Here is a 26,064-nt window from a genome sequence, read left to right as displayed (position 1 = left end):
TTGTGTTGAATAGGTGCGAACTCACATTTTCAGAACAAACTCATCTTTTTTGAACGAATATGACGTTTGTTAGGAGGAAATGTTTGTTTGAAAGAAATCGGTTATTTCCAATCGAGATGAATGTAACACAAGCCCTCCTTGAGAAGATTAAAATAACAGGGCCAGATGGCAAGATATTTGAGAAGACAATCAACTATAAATGGAGGCCTTTATTTTGCTTTAAGTCCCTCCAGATAAGACACCAATGCCAACTCAATTAAGAAACATGTCGGAGGAACTACAAAGCAACAAGTGCAGGGACAATTTGCAAAGGGACCAAACAGATGAAATGTACAAGCTAAAAATCATATGGTCAAAAAAGTTTAGCAAAAGAAAGCTCAGGCTAAGAAAAATAATGATGTGCCAACACAACTGGATAAAATTGAGATTCTGGGGATATAGACTCAAAGTTAACAGATCACCTTAAGGATGGAAGTAGGTAAAAAAACAAGTCAACAGTAAGAAAAAGAGGAGTGGAGGTATTTGTAGCCGAGACTAACAATGGTTATGACCCACTTAATGACAATACCTACAAACTATCATCCTGAAAAGTTGAAGGTAAAGGCCAAAGGAGTGGGGGAATAGTGACTAAGGATATTGACCCCTAAAAATTCCATAAATAAAGATAGCCACTTGAAATATAAGGGGACTGAATAAGTTGTAAGAAAAAAGATTTCACTAAGATGATGATTAGGGAAATAAATCCATTTTAGCTATCATCGAACACATTCTAAGGGAAGTGTTGCCCACCGGAGGTGGCGCCACAACTATGATCATGCCAGTAGGGGGAAAATATTGATATTTTGGAATGCTCATGAGGTTGATGTAGCTGTGTTTGAGACTTATTCTCAATTCATACATTGATCAATAAATGTATTTGATTTGGATACTAGTTTTGACTTCAATGTCATTTATGGACTACATAATATATAGCATAGGAGGAATCTCTGAGATGGTCTAAAAATGTTTGATTCTAGCTGGTCAAAACTCATAGTTGATAATGGGGGACTTGAGTGTTGTGCTAAAGTGAATATAGAAAAAGAGGGGCACCTATACATAATAGAGAAGCTTGGGATTTCTCAAACCTTTTTATGGACACTAGTTTGACAGAACAAAAGTCTGATGAAGAGCTAAGCCCAATGGGGGACGATTCTCGTAACAGGGATAAGTAATGTACCTTCTTCCGTTTTGCTTGTGGGATATCATTTTGTTAATAAGAAGTCCCAACATCTTCATCAACAAGATGCACAAACAACATGCTGAGAACTCACTACAAGCATAACATAACGGGATGTAGTTAAAACTAAAGTTTTATTATAATACCTTTTGTTTTTTTTCTTGTGATGGGATTTGCACAACATCATTTGGTTGACAAGAGGTTCCGTCATTTTCCTTGACAAGCTGCATACACATAATTGATTCTCATAATAAAAGGTGAGGGTGGCGTACGATGCAAAGTGTATGCATGTTCTTAATTATAGAGCAAAAGATGGAGAAAAATATACTTACTTCATGAACACTTTTAGGTCTAGAAGATACACCAATCCCAGCATTATCATCAACGTTAAATATAGTTGCTCCATGTATAACATCTTCCATATTTACCTGGTGTTCACCAAATTTTATAAAATAACATAATATGTTTATGTTAAGTAGTTGTTTTAGGATATGCCTCTACCACCATTAATTTTTCCCTCCTCATTCAGTATAACATATGTCATCCACAAAGAAAAATTAGAAACTAATATAAGCTTGTAAGATGTATAATTTCTAATTAATTACCATTGATATCTTTTTTCTGTTCTTTGTCAAGTAATGTCTTCTCAATAGAGCCATGTTGGTCCTTCTTCTTTTTTCCTTCATTGTCTACATCCGATTTTTAGTTCTGCTTCATCTTCTTACGTTTCTCCTTTTCTTTTCTTCTCATCTCAATTTCATGCGAAAGATATTGGAGAATTATACAAAAAAACAAGTTCACTGAATTATGTATCTAAATTTATAAATCTAGATATATAATTCGGTAAACTTAATTTTTGTATAATTCAACAATCTCTTTGGCATGAAACTGGGATGAAAAATAAAGAAAAGAATGACCATAAGAAGATGAAACAGAATAAAAAATATGATGTAGACAATGACAAGAAAAAGGAAAAGGACCATAATGACTCTTTTGAGAAGACAATACTTGACAAAGAATAGAAAAAAGAAATCAATGGTAATTAATTAGAAACTATGCATCTTACATGCTTATATTAGTTTCTAATTTTTCTTTGTGAATGACTTATGTTATTATTAAATGAGAAGGAAAAAAATAGAGGTGGTAGAATCATTAAAACACCTACTTAACATAAATATATTATGTTATTTTACAAAATTTGGGGAACTCCAGGTAAAGATGAAATTTGATAAGCCTGGAGCAACTATATATAATGTTGATGACAATGTTGGGATTGGTGTATCTTATGGACCTAAAAGTGTTCATGAAGTATATGTATTTTTCTCCATCTTGTACTCTATAATTAATTAACCTGCATACACTTTGCATTCCACGTTACCCTCAACTTTTATTATGAGAATCAATATGTGTGTGTAGCCTACCAAGAAAGATGACGGAACCTTTCGTCAACCAAAAGATGTTGTACAAATCCCATCACAAGCAAAACAATAAAATATACTATAATAAAACTTAAGTTTTAACTACCTCCTGTTACATTATGCTTGTAGTTGTAGTGAGTTCTTAGCATGTTGTTTGTGAATCTTGCCGATGAAGATGTTGGAACTTCTCATTAACAAAATGATATCCTGTTCAAAGTGACAATGATGTGATAAATCAAAAGGAACATGCTAGCTTAATTGGAAGTTTGAGGTATGTGACTGATACTACTAGGCTTGATATTGCATATGCAGTATGAGTACTTAGCAGGTTCACAAGCAAGCCAAGTAATGAACATTGGCATGTTATAACAAGAATTATGAGATATTTAATTGGGATAAAAGCTTGTGATTTGTTCTATAAAAAAATATCTTGTTGTCCTTTAAAGTTCTTATGATGCAGATTGGAACACTTTATCAGGTGATTCATGTTGTACTACGGGTTACATTTTTACTTTGGATGGTGGTGCTATTTGTTGGAAATAAAAAAAATTGAATGTTACTCTACCATGGAGGCTCTAATATTTCTTTAGCTTTAGCTAGTAAAAAAATGAATTGGTTGAGGGATTTGTTATTCAAATACCTTATTTTAAAAATCAATTTCTCCTATTCTAATTCATTGTAACAGCATCATTGCAATTGGTAGAGTTCAAAATCGTTATTATAATAGTAAATCCAGACATATAAGGAGGAAATACAGTAGTGTGAGATCATGTTTGATAAGTGGTACCATTAATGTTGATTATGTCAAATCTTGTGATGATCTTGCAGACCCTTTTACTAAGGCCTTAACAAGAGAAAAGGTTTGGAGCACATCTAAGGGATAGGATTGAAGCCTGTAAATCCATGAGTCATATATGAGGAACCCAACCTGGGGACTAGAGATCATATAATCAGGTTCAACGGGAAAAACGAATCATATGATGACTTATTATGAAATGCACTATTTCAGTTCCCTTCCTATGATGTGAGTGCATTGTTTCCTGTAGTGAATTGTGGAGGTTGAGTTTACAAGAACTCTTACTGAAAATTTTTAGTCCGTATAGGTGGAAGTAGGTTGTCTCCAATTAGAATTACGCTTATTCTCAAAACCACTCATGAAATTGGGATAGCACAAAATCGTAGTGTTCTGTCTAGTAAAGCTCATGTCAACACCTTGATTATTGCGGGAGCACTAATATTTTATTTCCCTTAAGCAGTCATACTTCACTTCTGAGACCACTACAACTGGGTAAAACTTACTATTTTATCAAGTGGAGATTCAATGCAGTGCATACCTTCACTATGCATAATAGTCTGCCTTCAGCTTGTATACTCTCTTGTGTTAATATTAAAAATGAGCAGGACATTGTTAGTGTGACATTTTTTATATTAATGTTTAGCAGTATTAATTTGCTTTATTATGCGGTACAAAGATGCTACTCTTTCCTGCCATTGGTGGGCATTGTGCCTTACTCCTATCTGTTGCTTCATGGAGAACTGCCAATGTATGTTGAGCTGCTACATTTCTTTTCTTTCCGTTAAGGACTTAAGAGAATTTCATTTTTCTCTTTACTGCTGCATTACTCTGTATATGTTAGCGGTCATTGACTTATGGCCAAAGGGGGAGCCATAAGCTTTGTATAGTTAGTAAGGCAATATCATAAATTCTCAAATAAATAGAAATAGAAGATAAGTTTAACAATAGAATCATTATCTCCAATCTTGCTGAGTTCAGGTTTTAGAGATGTCTCATCTGCAGCATCATTCAATTCACCAACAACAGAAGTTGTGGGGATAACCAGATATACAAAGGGTCTGTGGATTTGAATATAATCTGAAGACCATAGAGTACCTCTCTTTGCATAAAACATAATATATGCCTGCTCTGCCAAAACAACATCTTCTTGAACAAAAATAACCTATGACAAAATCAAACAAAATATTAAGCTAATTGTCATAAACTCAAAACGTTTTTTGTTTGATTTTACGACAACTAACTTGATATTTTGTTTGATTTTGTCAAAAGTTATTTTTGTTCAAGAAGATGTTTTGGCAGAGCAGGCATATATTATGTTTTATGCAAAGAGAGGCACTTCGTGGTTTCAGATTATATTCAAATCTACAGGCCTTTCGTATATCTGGCTATCCCCAGAACTTCTGTTGTTGGTGAATCGAATGATGCTGCAGGTGAGACATCTCTGAAACCTGAACTCAACAAAATTGAGGATATTCATTCCCCTAGTAAACTCATGTTCTACTTCTCTTTATTCGAGAATCCATGTTATTGCGGATCTTAACAAGGATGGGAAAAACATAAAACAAAAGTAAAAATTGAGCTAATTGATAATAATAGTATAATAACCCAAAAACCATTAAATATAATTTTAATGATTTAACAGAATTTAAGATACATATAAGTGAATTACTAGAAAAAAGGTATATACAAGAAAGCAATAGCAAGCATACAATCCCAACATTTATAGTAAATAAACATAGTAATCAAAAAAGAGGAAAAAGTAGAATGGTTTGGATGAAAAGAAATATAAGAAGAAACGTACTAGTAGAAAATTAAGAAAAATAAGAAGAAAATTAAACAAATTATATTCGGAATATAAACAACTCAATATCACAAAAACTGATAACGACAAATTAGATCAATTAATAGATAATATATCTAAAATAGAATATAAATATATTCAATATTTAAAAATACAATGAATAACGAGAATAACAAATATAGACAAAAACTTACTGAAATAATTATATAGCAAAAAGACAAGAATTAGCACATAGACAAAGTAGACTTAACAATAATATATTCACAGGAACTTGAAAAAAATCTATAGTAGCACAAAGGAAAACTATTTTATATCTACAGATACAGATAGAAAGTTTAGAATATAAACTTCAACACAAACTATAAATGAATAAGGAAGAATATGCCATAGACGAAAAAATATATGAAAACAATGACGGATTAAAAATAAAGATAATATTTTCTAATCTAGGAAGAAGATACAAAAAAATAGGTGACAATATAAGTTTAATGTTAGAAAAAGAAACGGTAAAACTAGAAGATAATTTAATTGTTATGATAAGAATAACAAAAGAAAATGAAGATATAGATAGAAAAACAGAAATTGAAATAATAAAACAACAAGCAAAAAAGGAAGTACAACAATTAGAAAAAGTAAAAAATACTAAAATAATAGAGTTAGAAAAAGAGCTGACAATGTTAAAAGAAATGTATGAAATGAAACAAAATTAGCAAATGAGATAATTAAATTTAAAGAAAAATTGCAATTAGAAGATGAATTAGAAGGAAAAGAAAAAAATAACCAAGATAATCTACCTGAAATAAGAATTGATGAAATAAATGACGATGATCTAGATGAACAACATTCAGAAACAAGCGAAACATATACGGAACTTTTAACAAATATAGATAATACAAAGAGTTTAGAAGTAAATACAGGAGACATAGACATGGATAAAAAACCTAGTACATCAGGAATAAAAAACCCAAAAAAATTAAAATATTATAATGCAAACTATGGACAATATGATAAAGAAAAAATTATATGGGATAAAAGATTAAATAAAAAATGCACACCCAAATCAATAACTGAACAACATGATTTTTTATATTTAGACTGTGTAACAGATATAAATAAAACAATCAAATTATGGATGAGATATATATCAAAACAGTTAATAGATAACAAAATAGGAATGACAGAAACACCAGGATATATAGAAAGAACACTTATAGGAACAATAAAATTATGGCTACAAAATTTATCAGATGAAAGTTTAAAAACTCTAAGAAGTAATAAAACATCTAATGGTGAATTAGCTACTACAACTATGGAAATATTACATAAATACGAAATAGCTATAAGAAATGAATTTAGTAGTATGACAACAGAAGTAGAAGAACAAAATAGAGAAAAAATCATAAATCGGAATCTAATGACACAATTATGTAATATGTGTTATATAGATGAATATACATGTGCATTTAGAGAATATTATTATAAAGGAACATATAACACAGAAGAAAGTAAGGAAATAAGAAAATTATATTTTACAAAATTACCAGAACCTTTTAATTCAAAAGTAATAAAAAGTTGGAATGAAGTAGGATTAACAAATACCTTAGGAGCCAAAATAAAATTCTTGCAATGATGGTTTATAGAACTATGTGAAAAACATAAAGAAGAAATAAAAATGGAAAAAAACTAGTAAAAAACTTAGCATGTTACAAAAATAAAACGGCACCCCAATTTGGTTGTACGGACAAATACTATAAAAAGAGATATAACAAAAAATATAGATCAAAATATAAATATAAAAAATCAAGAAGAAGATACTATGTAAAAAACTACAAAACCAAAAGACCATATAGACCAAAAAGAAAATTAAAGAAATGTACTTGTTATAATTGTGTAAAATTAGGACATATAACTAGAGATTGTAAATTACCTAAAAACCCAAAGAAAAAACAAATATCAGAAATAATAATAGACAATGAAAAATATACACAAATAGAATACGTAGATTATGAATTAGAAAGTGAAGATAGCATATATGAATTATCAGAAAACGAAATAGACGAAATGGAAAATAATTTAGCAATAGAATCAGATAATGAACGCTATATAAATGACTGAGACAGATATACAAATAATAACTAAATAAAAATATCAAGATGAAGAATCGGCAGAACAAAAAATAATACTTGATAATAATATATTTGAACAAATAAAAGGAAAAGAATTAGACCTAAGCGTAGAAAAAATATTCGAAATACCAACAATAAGAAACTGGTTTAAACGACAAAAAGAAAAATATTATGTAGTAAGCCAAAGAGAACATATCATAGATTGCAAATACACCAAAGGAAAGGCTAAAATACCAATAATAAACAAACGAATAATAAATAAAGAAATACAAGATATTAAAGCTAAAAATTCAATTAAATATGTACATTTAGGAGGAACAGAAATACTAATAAAAGCATGTTTTAGAGAAGGAATAGATACACCCATAGAAATATATTTAGCGGATGATAGAATTATACAACCCATAGAAAAAAGTATAATAAGTGCAGTAAAAGGTAACCTCATATACCAAAAATTTAAATTTATAATAAGTGATAACTATTCAGTAGCAATAAATGACAGAAACATAGATAAATCGCTAGTATTATATTGGAAAATGTCAGGGATAGAACTAGCCCCAAGAAGTAAAATATTTACAGCTAGATGTAAAAATTTATATGTTTTAACAACAAAACATAAAATAACAGCAAAAAATAAAATAAAATAAATAAAAATAGAAAATCCTTTTGAAAGGATAGTTACAGTCATAGATAATAATGATTATAGTTATAATGAGATTGATATAGAAGAAGATTTATAAATAGTAAAAGAAAGACTAAGTACATCAAAAAGAATAAACTATGAAATATCCCAAATATCATAAAAAATGAGTACCTCAAGAAGAATAAATAAGACTCCACAAAAATCAATAGAAGAAGAAATAGAACCATATCATTACTACATAACGGAAGTAATGGAACAACGAAAATATCTAATATTAATAAATACAGGACAAGAAGAAAACTATACTACAAGACAACTAGTAACAGAAGATGAAATAATTACTACTGAACAATCATGCCCTGAACTACCAAAGACATTGATATATACCGAAGAAACTACGGAAAAGGAAATAATCATTGGAGGAGTACCAATAATAATAAAGTTTAAAGTATATCAAGGAGATAAAAATATCACTTTAGGAATAAAATGGTTAGAACAAGTGAAACCATATAATTTAGAAGACAAACAGTTAACAATAAATTATAATAATAAAAATAACTTTCTTATGATAAAAACATGAAAATATATATATTTGCGAAGATAATCATAGAAGGATATTACAACAGATATTATACACCAATGATAGACACAGGAGCAAAAGCTAATATATGTAAATACAATTGCTTACCAGAAGATAAATGGGAAAGATTAAAAACACCGATAGTAGTAACAGGATCTAATAATGAAGGAAGAATGATTACATATAAGACAAAAAATATAAAAATACAAATATGGGATAAGATATTAACTATAGAAAAAATATATAACTTTGAATTGACCAGATATGTTATTAGGAATGTCATTTTTAGAAAAATTATACTCACATATAATAACAAAAACACGCTGGTGGTTCACAACACCATGTAAACAAAAAAATAGGAGCAAAAAGAGTAAATAACAAAAAACGAAAAACAACAGAATGGATAAAAGGAAGTGAGAAAATTACACAAAAATTAGAAAATATAAAAGAAGAAGACCCTAAAATAGAATTAATTATATTCTCTATAGATAAAGTAAAATAATCCAAGATAAGTTAGAATTATTATATAGTGAAGATCCTTTACAAGGATGGGAAAAACATAAAACAAAAGTAAAAATTGAGCTAATTGATAATAATAGTATAATAACCCAAAAATCATTAAAATATAATTTTAATGATTTAACAGAATTTAAGATACATATAAGTGAATTATTAGAAAAAGGGTATATACAAGAAAGCAATAGCAAACATACAAGCCCAACATTTATAGTAAATAAGCTTAGTGAACACAAAAGAGGAAAAAGTAGAATGGTTATTGATTATAGAAATTTAAATGCAAAAACTAAAACATATAATTACCCAATACCAAATAAAATATTAAAAATAAGACAAATACAAGGATATAATTACTTTAGTAAATTTGACTGCAAATCAGGATTTTACCACTTAAAATTAGAAGAAGAATCTAAAAAAGTTACAACATTTACAGTACCAAAAGGATTTTATGAATGGAATGTATTACCATTTGGATATAAAAATGTCTCAGGTAGATATCAACACTTTATGGATAACTACTTTAAACAACTAGAAAATTGTGTAGTATATATTGATGATATATTACTATATTCTAAAACCCAAGATGAACACATAAGATTATTAGAAAAATTCATATATATTATAGAATATTCAGGCATAAGCCTAAGTAAAAAGAAAGTAGACATAATGAAAAGCCAAATAGAATTCCTAGGAATACAAATAGATAAAAATGGAATAAAAATGCAAACGCATATAGTACAAATTTTTTTTAACTCAAATGAACAGCTAGATACAAAAAAGAAATTACAATCATTCTTAGGACTAGTAAATCAAGTCAGAGAATACATACCAAAATTAGCAGAAAATTTAAAACCGTTACAACAGAAATTAAACAAAGATGTAGAATACCAGTTTGATAAAAAAGACCAAACACAAATACAAAAAGTAAAATTATTATGTAAAAACCTACCTAAACTATATTTTTCGGATGAAAACAAAAAATTTACTTATATAGTAGAATCAGACGCCAGTGAAAAAAGTTATGGAGGAATCTTAAAATACGAGTATGATGGAGAAAAAACAGAACATCATTGTAGATATTATTCAGGAACATTTACTAATAAAGAAATGAAATGGGAAATAAACAGGAAAAAATTATACTCAGATATATAAATGTTTATCATCATTTGAACCATATATCGTATATAACAAATTTATTATAAGGACAGATAACACACAAGTAAAATGGTGGCTAACAAGAAAAATACAAGATTCAGTAACGACAAAAGAAATAAGGAGATTGGTATTAAATATATTAAATTTTACATTTACTATTGAAGTAATAAAAACTGATAAGAATGCTATTGTAGATTACTTATCAAGACAAAGCTACTTAGACTGAGAAAGAAAATACAATTGAAGATATACGCAAAGCCATTACTACACTTTGTACCAAAGTGGATAGTATGGACAATGAGATACAAAAACTAAAGTCTAAAGCTATAAGTCAATCGCATGACTATAAAAATGCAGAGATATGTCAATCGAAAGATACTAAACATCAAGAGCTAGAAGGAGACGTTGGGATACTCCAAAAAACCCATAATGATTGTTTCAATGCAGCTGCAGGTACAAGCAAAACAGTTAGGAAACAATATACAAGCACTAATCTAAACAAAATGTTTGAAAAACCATTTACACCAAAAATACCAAAAGACCCATTAATTATATCACCGCAAACCTCAACGTATGTAGAGAGCCTAAACAAAGACAAAAAAATTTATAACCATATCACACAAACCTATATTAGGAATATACATAAAATCCAAACATATTTGAATCTTAATCCCAGATCTACCACCACTAAAGAACCAACCCAAGATTATTTAACCCAAAAATTACAAGGGTACAATAAGTTGATAGCTCAACCAAAAGCTAAAGCAAATTTAGTCAAAACTTGTTACAACTATGGATTATTAAGTACAATTTATACATATGATGGGGAAGAACTAAGTGGTATACCAGAGATACACAGAGCATTCATAACCTATAAAAGAGTAACAAAAGGCAATCTATTTTATGTAAAGTTTTATGCGGCCCCGGCAGAGATACTATATGATGAGATAAAACCAATAATAAAAATTGTAAAAATAAAATTAACCAGAGATATGATAATTCCAGAAGATATCGGACAACAACCAGAGATACAAGAAATTGAGATACCAAGTTTCTATGCTAATAAGAGAACAATTGGTATGTCAACAATTATCCAAGAACTAGCAAATAATTATCTAAATGGGAATGCAATACGGAGTTATTATTCACGAGACCAACTTATGATATATTCAAACTCAAGGGAGCTAAGGCAAGTAGATATGGACGAAGTACAAAAATGGATATTATCTCTACTCAAACTAGAAGAACAACCTATTACCAGAGCATTAAAGAAGGGATTCATCTCAAATGAACTATTAACCAGATATTGTAAACTAATTGGACACAAATATCCAGATCATATATGTTCAAAATGCAATGGAGAAGATAATGTAATCCCCGATGTCCAGCTGGAATGATAAAATAAAAGAAGATAGAGACGGAAAAGAGGTAAGATAAAGAGAAGAAGACAAAGAAGATAAAGACAAAGGACAAAGAGATAAAAAGAAGACATAAAAACGTGTTTGGCCAACAAAGCCACACAAAGCCAAAAGTAGATGTAAATTATTATGTAAAAGTCTTAAAGTGTACAGTAGTAGTCACATTATTGTAAATTATTAGGTACAAGTTAGTAGAGTAAATTAGTCAGCATATTCATGTGCATTTGACAAGTGTAAAGTCTGTTAGGTGGTGTGTATTATTAAGAAGACAAGTGTAAAAGTAGTGGGTAGGAATGATTGTAAAGTAAGTGTGTAGTATAGTACGTGCATTATTGTGCACTAAATCCTTTCTATATAAAGGAAGGTATATGTAACATAAAGGGCAGACTTTGAATAAACGAAGCACTTTCATAAAAAAAAAACTCTCTCAAATATTTAAAATACTTAATAGATAATGGAACAACCCTCAGATATCATGGATAAGCAAGAGACAAAGGTATATTGTTCAAAAAATATGCAAAACTAATTTCATATATTCCTGAATATCATATATATGATTGAATAAATTTATGTTAGTTATTATGTATTAGAATTATTTGAATCATGATTTCTAGTTTATTAGCACACTGGAAACAGGGAGAAAACTTCTATGCTATGTCATCCTAATGTTGAAACCGATAGGCGAGGAAAGCCGTTTAGGGGAGTAAACAAAGTTGAGGCGCTGATAAGAAGGAAATATCCGCTAAAGTACGATGCTAGTAGTGACAGGAGAACATGATAAACAGATAATCTAGTTCATAATAATCTAATATGAATTTAATCAATTATGAATATGATAGGAAGGAATAATTGAAAATAAAATCTGCATGATAAAGAACATGACTACATACATGCATGATGAAATGATAAAGAACTATGAAACTTTAATCTTATATATACTTAAAGGTATAGAAATAATTGAATTAAGGAGAATAATATGGAAAAAAATATTTAATGATAACGAATCAGAGGATATATTAAACCAACAATGGTATGAAATAGACCTATATGATTTAGACCTCGAAAGAATAGAATGGTATGATTTAGAAATAAATTCAAATTATAATAAACTATGAATATTTACAATATTTGACAAAATCTATGGAAAATATAAAACTATTAGAACAATTAATGGAGGAAAATTTATATATGTATCTAAGAACCCAAGATATGTTATATCTAGAATATATCATAAATAATATTAAAGAGATATCAAGATTAAGACACTTAGCAAAAGGATATTATAATAAAATATTTAGCCAAACATAAAATGAATTCCTCACCTACCAAAAATGGTACACCTTCCAAATAAGTCATGAATTTCACACCTACTACACTACCAAAAATATCTTAGTATATCATGAATTTATCATCTACCGGTAAAATGAATTCCGCACCAAAAAATGTAAATATCATGAATCCCTCACCTACCAATAAGATGATTTCCGCACCGAAAAATGGTATCAGAGAGAGTTCATATCAGTGGAAGGGAGGTGCTCTTTTTGTGGAGCTTTGGATTCAACTCTTATCCAGAGTTTTTTGAGTTATACTTTGTGATTGGTTGTTGTATCCCGAAGGGGACAAGTCAGGAAAACTAATTTGGACAGGTGAAAAGATTTGTTGTAATGGGCTTGAATCTTCTTAAAGAGAGCGAGATATCCGTGTCTCAACCTGAAGACAATTATTTTCTTCATTTTTATTTTCAATTGTAATCTTGTAATTTAGCAACATATTTAATTAAATCAAAGGTTCAAGTTTCAGATTAGAGGAAAAGTGAACAATTGTCAGCAGGATATATACAAGAACACTTCAGAAAAAGATTATTATACAAACTTGGATCATATGTGAAGAGATCATTAAATTCAACAGAAAAGGGCCTAAAATGCCCATCAACTATTCAAATTGGTACAAAACTACCATTCATCCAACTTTTGGCTCCAAAATACCCCTGACGTCAACCTTTTGGTTCAGAAATACCATCGATATTAACCCTCTAGCTCATATTTGCCCTTATTTTTAATAGCTCCCCTAAAATTAAATAATTAAATATTTATTTATTATGTTGTCTAATCTGATTGATCCAAATTTAAACCCCTTTCAAATAAATAATAAAAACGACATATAATTCATATTTTGACACGATATGCTTGAAAATAATATTCAGAAAATCATTTATTTCATGATATCTTTCCATTAGCCTGGCCTGTGCCCCCCCCCCCCCCCCCGATATAAAAAGATCTTTCTTACCATATAGATGTTCTAAAAACCCACTAATCTTCCCAACATGCAAATTTGTTGGTGTTTATTATAGTGAAGAATTAAAATATGCTAAAAGCACAGGATACCAGATGACCCCTCTTTGCGGCTACATCTTTCAAAAGATTACCCCCAGCATCCCCTTTGGGGATTTTGTTACCACTCTCTCGGAATTATAGCCGCTCATAACTTGGGATTAATCTAAAATGCGAATATGAATGTTGATAAAAAAAATATTATTTTTATTAACATAAATTTTTCTATTAATTATTCAATTGTCCTTTTCATTCCCTCCTTTATTTCTTCTTTTTTAATATTTTGTTCTTAATTAGAATATCAGAGACTCAAACTTAAAATGAACTTACATGTTCATATTTTTAAAATTTATATTATTTCCATGGATTTTTTAATTCATTCATTATGAATTTTCGGTACACACAAAAGAAAAAATAATATTAAATTATCTTCTATCGAACCATTATTTCTATATGAATATCCTCGTTATTTTCCTCTTTTTTCTCCATTGTTTTGTCATAAGTTAAAAAAAATCAAAATGGTGGATAAGATTCAAGAAGAAAAAAAATAGAAGAGAGAGGTGGTAAAGGGCGTGGGGGGAGGGGGGAGGGGGGAGGCGATTTTACTATGGAACCCAAAATTAGGTCAATCATATGAGCTCATATATTAAGTAATTTATAATTATTTTAACGGATAAGGGCCTAAAATACCCTTAAACTTTGAGATTTGGTACAATATTGCCCTCCCGTCCACCTTTTAATTGACGTCGGAGGTATTTGGGGGCCGAAAGGTATGCGGAAGATAATTTTGTACCAATTCAAATAGTTGAGGGTCATTTTAGAAGAAGCAAAAGGCAAAAAGAAGAGTAATCACATATTGGGTACTAGTATTATGATCTTTGCAACTCTATGTCTTGAAGTTTTTTTTTACCATCAAGAATTTGTTAAATATTTGAAGTTTAAGAACATATGTGTTTTTTTTCTCTTTTCCTTTCATTATGATTGTGATAAAAAACCAAGGTAAGTTTTCCTTGTACCCATTGATGTGTATTTTTTCTTTGATATCAAGTTCAATTTTGATCAAATGAACTTTCAACATCAAATAGTCATTTTCATTTGTAAGTATGTTTGGCCAATTTTTTTAGTTATTTATTTATTTTTAAGAATTATTTATTTTTAAAACTTGAGGTGTTTGAACGCTTTTGGGAGAAAATATTTTTTTAAAAGAGTAGCAGAAGCAGATTTCCATAAAATTGTACATTTCCCCTTTAATGGACTAGTCTTTATTTTTTGTCATTCAGATAAATTGGTCTTTAATCTTGCCCATTAGCAATCAAACTTACACCTAATGATGCATACGTTTTTTAGAAATAGAAGGCATGACTGGGCATAACTTGTGAAATATTATGACATGAGAATATAAATTTGCCCTACCAAAAAAGTTATTTGTTATGAGAGGCAAAAATTACAAACTAACACAAAATAAGGGCAAAAGTGCAAACTCCCGCAATTTTTCAAAACCTAGAAAAAAAAAAATTCCCCCAAAATTACTTTTTCGGAAAACACTTTTGAGAAAATATACTTAGAAATGATTTTTAAAATTTTGGTCAAACATTTATTATTGTTCAAAAGTTCATTTAATTTGATAAGTCAAACACGAATTGCTTCTCACAAAAAAATAAATATTTTTCAAAACAAGAAAATTTTAGATTTTTGACAAACAAAGCATTAAAACTTTGCACTTAAAACATAAAATTTTGAGTTTTGAAGTTTGGCAAGGTCACAATAGTTATAGGGAAAATTATGGAAAATGGGAAAAATGTCAACATATTCATGGAAAATAGCTATATTTTTAAAAAGTTGTAAAAAATCACTATATGTTGTTATTATAGCAGACTCTCTCCCTTCTCTCTCTCTCTATCTCTCTCCCTCTCCCTCTCCCTCTCCCTCTATGAAGAAATTTATTCAAATGTATTATGTATCAACTAGTAAAACTACCCGCGCTTCGCGCAGGAATTTAATATCACGGAATTTATAAAATAATACTTAAAACCTATCGGTCATAAAAACTAAAACACTATATTGTCTTAGATACAAGATTACGTAGTAACAAACATTAATAATGTAAAGAAAAATGAAAATTATTGCATCTTATCATTTATCCTTAATAATATAAGCATAAATTAATGACTATAAAAATACATACCAGGATCTGTAACATAAGCAATGGGGTCAGTGAGCCACTCAACAGGAGCAAAGTACACAAATAGTTAATTGTGAAGAAGAAAGAAGAAGAAGATGTTCAGAATTTTCGTTGTTTTAAAATGAGTGGAAATCTCTCTATTTGTAGACAACAAAGGGTAGTATGAACAAATGTTTATTGTGCCTTAACGGAAAGGTTACAACTATTTGGAAAAGTTGTAGCCCTTCGAAAAGGTCACAACCTTTCATAAAAGTCACAACTTTTCATAAACGTCACAACTTTTCATAAAAGTTGCAACTCTTCATAAAAGTCACAACTTTTCATAAAAGTCGCAACTCTTCATAAAAGTCACAATTTTTCATGAATGTGGGGAAGGCTAATTTTGGAAATAAATAAATTAAAAGTGAATTATGGTTTGTGGTGGCACCACAGAGGCGGACCTAAGGTTCTCTTATATATATATATATATATATATATATATATGATTGTATCAATTGTATTCAATCAAATATATGTGAGAGTTTTGTATTTTATATCAATTGTATTTGAAAAACTGTATTTGTATTTTTGTATCAATTGTATTTGTATTCATACGAATACAATATACATTCATCCTCTCTGTCAAATGTATTATGTATCAGTTATATCCAATCACAAAGAGGATGAATCGGTTGTATTCGTTATATTTCGAATACATTGATACATAATACAAAATAGTTATGCACTAAAACAATATATAATACAATGCAAAATAAATATAAAATACAATCTTCTCTCCTCTCTCTCTTTATCTCACTTATCTCTCACCTCCTAATGTGTATTCATTTTAATACAAATTAATTTGTATTTGTATTTTTTTCTCAAAAATCCACGAAAAAATACAAAATACAAATGCATAGCAAATCAAAATATTGTTGCGAATTATAACTAGGTATACTGTAGCTATGGAGTCCTATTTAAGGCCTAATTAATCTTTGCTAGTTTTGAAAGTTTCCCGTATATTAAGGACAATTTGATCTAATAGGTAGATTGAGAGACAAATTTGAATCATTTCTAATAGGTTAAGGACAACTTTTAACCAATGAGTGGAAGGAGGAACAAATTTGTTCTTAACGGATGAAAAGAGAGAATTCTTGAATCATTACTAATACATATGGAGACATTTTTCAACCTCTGATCACATATGAAATGTAGGATAAAGAAATCTTAAATTTAATGAGATGAGTAGGATATTAAGCTTCGAATACAATTACAACTAAATATAATATAAACTTTATCTTAAACTTAATTTTAAAATATACGTTATCCCACGTACTCCCTTTATCCCTAATTTTACTTTATTTTTATTTTATACCCTCCCTAAGAGCTCCCACCCCTTTTATTCCCTTGGTGACTCGAACTCGCAATCTTCGGGTTGAAAGTGAGGGGTGCTTACCATTCGAGCAACTCCCTCTCGTCCCCTTTATCCCTAATTACTTGTCCACTTTTCCTTTTTTTAGTTGTCCCTAATTACTTGTTCATTTTGACAAATCAAGAAAGGACAATTTCTTTTTACCTATTATATCCTCAATTAATTACTTTGAAAAAGTTAGAACTTCTTGAAAATCTTAAGTTTTGAATTCATACACTTCATAATTAATAGGGGTAAAATGGTAAACTCACTATGTCAATAAATATTTTCTTAATAAGTGTGTTAATTTAAAAGTGGACAAATAAATAGAGACAGAGGAGTACCAAACAACTCCTTATTGCATGAATTCATTGGACATCAACATCACAGAGATATTTTGGAGATCAGTTAATTAAAGCTAAGCCATAAATGTGTCATACAACTGCCTAGGAGGAAAAAGAAGGAATTTCCACGTGAACTATCGTTGTTTGGCTTTATTATTTTTGTAGAAAACGCGTAATATTTTGATTTCAATCAATTTTATTTGGAAGATGGAATGGAAACCCATTAAATCTCTATCTATTATATAAATAAAAAGTATCTGTCATCTTTTAGCCTAGATGGATAGGCACAAACACAAGAAGTAATGTCATTGGGTGAGACTCTGTTGTAATGCAGGAGGCACGCACCAACCACAACAGGTTCTGCAGAGTTGCAGTTTTAGCCAATTGTCATTTTCATTTTACGGATATTCTCAGTCTCACATGGGATCTGGTCTGAAGATTGTTAACCATCAAAATTTTAGAGACAGCTCAAAATAACACCTACGTACAAGTTTAAGGTTAAGTTAGTGTAAAAAGTTTTGAGGAAAATGTATTAATCCCTCCGTTCACTTTTAGTTGTGTTGCGTTTTTCAAATTTTTTTTTTTTTTTTTTTTACTTTACTAAACCCTCCCTCAAGTCAAAACCAAAAAAAAAAAAACAAATTAAAACAGAGTGAGTGACATTTTATTTGCAATATAGAGTATAATCGTCACTTAAAATAATTTCAGAGTGATGAAATCAAAGCCAACCATACGAATTAATCATTTAAGATGAAACCTCTGCATAAAATTCAAAAGTAATTCATTCTCATAATATAGTTCATCCAAAGTATCCAAAGATCTTAATTAATCACGCATTAAACATGTATTTATACTTGATCTATATAGATGTACCAGTAAAATGGATAAAAATAGTACTGATGAGTAAATAGAAAGAAAAATCGTCCAATTCATCCAAAAAATACAACTAAAAAAGAACAAAATATGATATTATAACAAACAAAACGAAGACGGTCCATATAAACCGCTAGACTAGCAGTATACTTCACTCCCGTAGGAGGTAGCCATGAGTTACCCAAAAGGAACTGAGCAACGGTAAAATTATTCGCATGTGATGAATCATTGAGCAGATGAAAACCAGGCCAATTGACTCTACCGCCCAAACCAGCGCCAGGCCCGTAATTCTGGTACTCCGCATAATACAATGTGTCAAGTGAAATATTTCCGTTCCATTCTAACCAACCTTGAGGTCTAATTACATTACTCATGTAAGATTGCATGATCACAGTTCACGAATACGTCTTCCATGGTCTTCCAAGATACGTATACGTAGAATTGAGAGAAGCTAATAGATCCGGTTCACCAGATATGTTCGAAAATTGGATTGTGAAACCTGTTGTTTCAGCGATTTCCTTTCGACCTTGGGCTGTATTTGTGTTTTTTTGTTGTGACAGTCCTTTTCGTGCTAATATTTGACAGTTTTGGAAAATGGCTGTGCCGTTTCCGAAAATGAAAGCGACTGTGCCTGTAATAGTACAGTCTCTGTAGAATTGTCGCATCGAGTGGGCGTAGAGAGTGTCTTGGTAGCCCCTCACCGCGAATCGGAACAAGATGGATAAGTCAGAGTCGGACCGAAATGCAACTGCTTGGTGTTTTTCGGGTCCTGCTGTGTTCTCAAATGTTATGTCCCGTGCTATGAATCCTTGACCTTTTACCACTGCATTCAGTGACAGAATTAGAAATGTGACCAAGGTCATACTAAATAGAAAAAAGGATAAATATATCTTTGAACTATCATAAATGGTATGTAAATACCCTCTGTCATACTTTTAGGACATTGGTGCCCTGTCAAACAAAAACTAGAGCATATATGTCCTTCACTCTAAAAGAAGATTAAATAGGTACATGTGACACAATCTTATCCGTCGATCCAATATTTAATAAATATCGGGTCGATGGATAAGATTATGACACGTATTTATCCGTTAGTATAAAGGGTATATATGCTATAATTTTTAGATGACATGAATACCAATGTTCCAAAAGTATTACACAAATTCTCTGTATATCATTTACTATTGTCATTATTGTTATTCGATAATTTTCGTATATATACTTACTATATAATTTTTCAACTAAAAAATTCAACTCAACTCGATGACTTAAAAAAGAGCTCAGCCCTGGCTGTATTATATGCAATTATGCACATATGATACAGGAACACCGACATTTTAATTAGGTACATAACTTGGGATGAATCAAATCATTTTTGAAATTTGCATTTGTCGCATTTGTCTTATGTTGGTAGTTGGTAAGAGTTAGACACGTAGTAATAATTTAGGGATTAAATTTATAAATTATTTTATGTAATATTTATTTTTTTATTTTTTTCTGAATAATTATTTCACTTTATTTCTGTTTGGCCATGAAATTCTAGATACAACCAAAACCCTTGTTTTAACTTTTTTTTGTCATATTAAAATTACTTTGTTTTCAAATAAATCCTATTTTTTTATAAAAAAAGTGCATAAAAAAAACCTAATTTAAATTATATTTCACGTTCAAATAATATTTTATAATTTTTTTAAAATAATACATTCAAATAAATAATTTCATTTTTTTAGTTATAACATCAACTCAGGCTTTCATTTTGACTAAATATAGAGTTAAAGAAAGTTAAAAAAAAAAAAAATTATTTTAATTAATTAAAAATATTTAAAATATAACAAAGTACCCATCAATCTTATGATATTAAATGCTTTATATAAAAAAATTTAATTAAGAAATTATTTTTAAAAAGAAAAATTATATTATTTAAAATGGGAAGAGTAATTAATTAGTCAATCAATGAATTGATTGGCCAATATTTGCAGACATACCTTATGGGCCATGTTTAAAAAGCAGAATAAAAATAGTGGTATTTTTATAATCTTATCAATATGCGTCCTATCATTATTAAATAAAAGTAGGGGGATGTTTTGAAATATTGAGTACGTTACTCCACGTGAATTTTATGATAATATATGACGGTAAATGAAAATGAAAACTTACCAAATGTTGCAGATCCATAAGTGGTCCATCCATCAATAAAATTTCTATTCCCAGAAATAATAGTAAGATCAATTCCATCACCAATCATCATAATATTCCATCTTTTCTTGCTAATCTCCACATACTCTTTATAAATTCCCTTCTTAATATATATCACAAATCTTTTTGTACTTAATTGTGGTGCTCCGTCTATCGCATCTTTAATTCGTGTAAAATTACCAGTTCCGTCAAGAGCTATCACAACGAATAACATTTGATAATAGTATATTTGAACACTGAAGCAGATATACTAGTAGTTTTCTTTGTTATTTTCATTTTTGTATTCCTTTAGATATGTGCTTTATTTGTGTTTTAGTGTTGGCTAGATATAGAATAGGGTCTGTGTCCAAAAAGTGTCCAGAAAATGTAAAAAGGACGGCCTAATGGTTGCTACATATGCAGGGATGGAAAAGCAAAATTTGCAGAAAAATGTCTGTTGCAGAGGTCTACGGACCCCATCGATGGTTCGTAGGTCAATCTACGGATTGTAAATGGTGTCCGTAGATCCCAGGTAAGTCCTATAATTTTTCTAAGTGTTGAGTGACCTACGGACCCAACCTACAGTCTGTAGGTCAACCCACGACTCGTCGACGAGGTTTCGTGGGTCCAAACCTAGGGTTTGCCTGACCCGACCCGAACAGTTTTTAAACATAACCCTTCATTTTTATATTCATCCCCCACATTCAAATTTTCCTCCCAACCGTTTTTAACCGATTCCTCTCCCAAATCACTCCATATTACTCCCAAACCCCACAAATCACTCATTTTCCATTTCCCTAAATTCCCAAATCAATTTCCTCTCTCCCAAATTCCCACATTCCCCATTTTTCAGAGTTTACAGTGTCTGGGTTCGGTGTCTAAGGCTAGTAAGAAGTTGTTAGAGTCTAAGAGCAGCACACAATCACCCACTTCCTTTGCTTGAAAGGTAACCAACTTCCCTTTAACTGTGAATTTCGATTCATTGTTGTTTTTGAAAGTCATGAAGTGGATCTTGACCTTGGGTGTGATACTTTGTGTATTCTTCATGAATTGTGTGTTAGAAACACTCTTGGGATGATAGAATGTGAGTGTGTTGTCATTGTAATAAATTAACCCCGAGGAAAATAGTCAAAATGAAAGTTCGACTTAGGGTTCCTAGTGTTATATGCAATAAATGTGAAATAATCTGTAATTGGAACCCTAGGAATGACAAACTATCATAAATTATGTTGAAATGCATGATTAAACGTAGGTTGATGGTTGAAATTGTTGAAAAATGGTTTTAAAATGAGGCATGTTTGATACCTGGCACATATCTGATCCACCAGACCTCGTCTACGAACTGTAGGTCAATCTACGGAACGTAGATCAAGTCCGTGGTCTGTTGCACATAGAAAATCTACTAAGTGTGGAACCATGGAAATGGACTACGATATATAAGTCAACCTACAGACCATTCTGCAAATTCGTGGTTCCCATCAGAGCCTAAATTTTTGGGACTTTTGACCTACGGAAGGGATCCACGGACCATAGGTCAACCTATGGACTGTAGGTACCCACCGTAGGTGGCCACTAAAGCAACTGTCTAATTTTTGTTTTGTTTTTTTGTTTTGGTTCATTCTTAGTTCTAAAATTGTTTCAAGTGTGTTATGAGGTGTATTTTGGTACTAATTAAGCATCCACATGTACTATGGCTCCTAAGAAACCAGTGACCTACAAAAAAAAGGGCAACACCAAATTCGTGGCGTCGACTTTTGGGCTTATTGACGAATATACTGATGCGGAAAAGGATCCTGCCTATGTCCCACCTGCCACCAGGACATCCCCTACAGCACCCGCACTACTCGAAATCAGTCCAACCAGGTGGTTTCCAACGAAGTCACTGCCTCCCAGTCTGATGAGAAGGATACACTGATCGGATCACCGGCTGGTTCTGCTTTCGGCTCAAAGTCTGCCTCTGCTTCCAATTCTTCTTTTGGGTCTACTTTCAGCTCCGCACCTAGCTCTAGTTCACATAGGAGGACATCCTCATCTGATGAGGCCACTAGTACGGGGGACATTCCCGTACCACCTAGCAACGAGCCCTCTCCAGATACGGAGGAGCCAAACAGGTGGTGCATAGATGGTCAATGACAGATATACCGGGATGCCATGATAATCACTGAGAAGGAGAGACCAGCTCGTTTAGTATCTGAGGAGCGTCGGGGTTCTTACGGGCAACTTACACTTTGCACACGCTATTTAAGAGCACTTCAAGAAACACAGGTGCGAGTGGATGGCTGAAGCCCGGGGTTTTATAGTGAGGAGATTGTGAGGGAGTTCTATGTTTCCTGCACAGCTACCCTCCAAGGTTCTATTGACAGAAGGGTCAAGCCCACCACACAGCCTCCACTCATTTCGACACTAGTACGGGGGTTCTCTATGGATAAATCTGAGAACACCATCCGCCAATTTCTCTACGATCCAGCCCGCACATAGGCACTCAACACGGCCGAATTTGACTATAGATGGAACATCGTGAGGAGCGGGGCAATTTCAAAAGAATGTTGAGCAGACAGAGTCCATGTTGCGCTGGTTAGCCCGTTACATTGCTACAGATGGAGAGCGCGTCGAATTGGGTCACCACCCCTAGCTTGAGTATCAAGAAAGCCACTCTCAATTTTGTGGCCAAGTTCTTCTGGTTGTTAGTACATAATCGGGTTTCTCCCATGCAGGCAGATAATGTACTCACTTGGGACCGAGCAATTATGGTTGCAACCTTAGTGGCTGGGTTCGAGATGATTTTGCTTGCATGCTCATTGCGGAGATTCACGAGAGGGTCTTCAAGGTCTCCACCACTTACCCTTTTCCTTGCCTCATCTTTCAGTTCTGCAGGGACTCTATAGTGCCGGTGTGGCATTGTGACGAACTGGTCCAGGCGACCAAGACCTTGGATATCAGTCTTATTAGAGATGAGGCCAATGTGGCTGCACCACGCTGAGAGCAGCAGGTTGAGGTGTTTCCACTGGGAGCAGATTTAGTGATCGATGTGGAGCAAATACAAGTTGATGAACCTACACCTCCAGTCCCCACTGAGGATGCTCCGGCTTTTTATTCTCCGACCGCTAGTCAGGCCCCTAGTTCCTCCAGAGCAACTAATTCTTTAGGCTCTGCAATCGTCCCTTTAGCTCGATTTTAGAAATTAGAGGCCCAGATGGCCACCCTACTTGAGCACATTAGGCCTTGGATGCGGCGCGCGATAGAGGATTCCTCGACTAGGGTGGAGCAGCGGATGGAGCAGATGATGGACCGAAAGGTTCAGGCGGTACACCAGCGTCTTGATGCTTCGGAGCTGTGGGTCTTAGATCAACCAGCCCCCACCACAGATGTATATGCTTTTCGGAAGGAGCTAGCTAGTCTCCGGGCTGATATTGACAACCTCTTAGCCCCTCCAGAGACTGAGCCCGAGTCGTCCCCCACTGCATCGGCCGATGATACGGTGTTTGATGCCCTATTCGGGGATGAGATGCAGCCTCCTACTTCTTCCCGTCATGTTGGGAAGCGTCTCCGCTCCAGTCGAGCGTCTAATGATACTGAGGCCGGAAAAGCTCTCAAGAGGGAGCGACAACAGTTTGAAGAGAAAAGTAAGGCATCTTTAGTTGATGAGGAGCAGCGCCAGCAGTGGCTTAAGGAGGTTAGCATTGGTGCCTCGAGTAGTGTGAGCACCACTGATGGTGTGGTGCGAGCGACCAATAGCACTACTGAGGGTGTTGTGATAGGTGATATGGGCACCACTGAGGGTGTAATGATTAGTGATGTAGGCACTACTTATGGTGACCCAGTGTTGATCCAACAGGCTCTGGGAAACCGGACCCACCCGTTTGTTGATAGGTCTTCGGCGCTATGCGCCACACGTTTGCTTCACCCAATCCTTTCTCTTTAATTTTTGTGCATTGGGGACAATTGCACTATATTTTGTTGGGGGTGGGGTAAATAAATTGTGAGTGATAGGGTGAAGTCTGAGTAACCCAATTCATAATCCTCTCTTGGGGTTTTCTTGCCTGTGTTCTTTTTCCCCAAGAGACTGTTTTAATTTATGTTGAACCGGCATGTGTTAGGATTGTATGTGTAGAAGCATGAGAAAGAATGAAGCATGATGGCATAATTAAGAATGAAAAATGATACCCGTCCAAAATTTGTGATATGTGCTAATTTGTAGGCTAGAATGAGTTGAATGTGTCGGCTCTGAGTATGACATGATAAAGAACCAATTTGATCTCATGACTTAAGCTAAAACTTGAACTGGGTAATCTGATAATGAAACTATGTGCCAAGAGTGTGTGAGAATAGTTGATTGTTCAGACAGTTTTGTGCCAATCTAGAACTTTCCCCGTTGGTCCTGCTAGGATAATCTAGGCTAGGCCATTGTTCAAATTAGTCCACTTAAGCGTAAAATGATCTAACTAAATGGTAGCTTTGTTCCTTTTTTATCCAAATATTTGAGCCTAAAATTGACAAATTCTTTCGATTCACCTAACTCACCGTCCCTTAAAAACATTGTCTTGGCCCCGATCCCTACTTGGACATATGCACCTTGACTTAGGCCAAAAGCCTAAGTTGAGGGTGGCTAAGCTCAAAAGTTTCCTTGATCTTGGCCCTAGTCCAACATCGGACATTGTGCACCTCAACTAACACAAAATGCATTAGTTGAGGGTGACTATGAAAAAGAAAACCAAATGAAAAAAGGGTATGAAAAGAGTTTAATGTTGAAAAGAGAAAAAGTATGAAAGAGGATGTGATTTTGTGAAAAAGAAGAAAACGAAAAGTGTTGAAAGAAATAAAAGAAAAAGAAAAAGATAATAAGAGTCAAAAAGTCAAAAGTTGCATCCTTGGTTGAAAAGAGTGAAGGGAAAGAAATTAAGACCAAAAGTTGCCAAAAATAGGTCAACGAAGAGGTAAAAAGCCAATGTAATGTCAAGGAGGGCGAAAAGTCACTAAAAAGTACCCAAATGTACCCCACCTGACCCTGAGCTTACGTTACAAGCTAAGAAAAGTCCTATAGTAATCATAGCAACTAGTTTGGGGAGTCTAGGTAGTGAAAATAAGGGCAAGCCTATGGCAT

The 26,064-nt window shown here is 32.3% G+C and overlaps 1 pseudogene; it reads right to left on the bottom strand.

Moving 5' to 3' along the window:
- Nucleotides 1-1,137: 1,137 nt before the first annotated feature.
- Nucleotides 1,138-21,198, bottom strand: LOC125808559 (probable pectinesterase/pectinesterase inhibitor 44; annotated as a pseudogene).
- Nucleotides 21,199-26,064: the final 4,866 nt, after the last annotated feature.

This window comes from Solanum verrucosum, unplaced genomic scaffold (genome assembly GCF_900185275.1).
Source record: "Solanum verrucosum unplaced genomic scaffold, falcon-dt-bn FXZP01000160.1, whole genome shotgun sequence".
NCBI classification, from domain to species: Eukaryota; Viridiplantae; Streptophyta; class Magnoliopsida; order Solanales; family Solanaceae; genus Solanum; species Solanum verrucosum.
The sequence above is the reverse complement of the archived record's forward strand: the minus strand, read 5'-3'. Positions and strand labels throughout refer to the sequence as shown.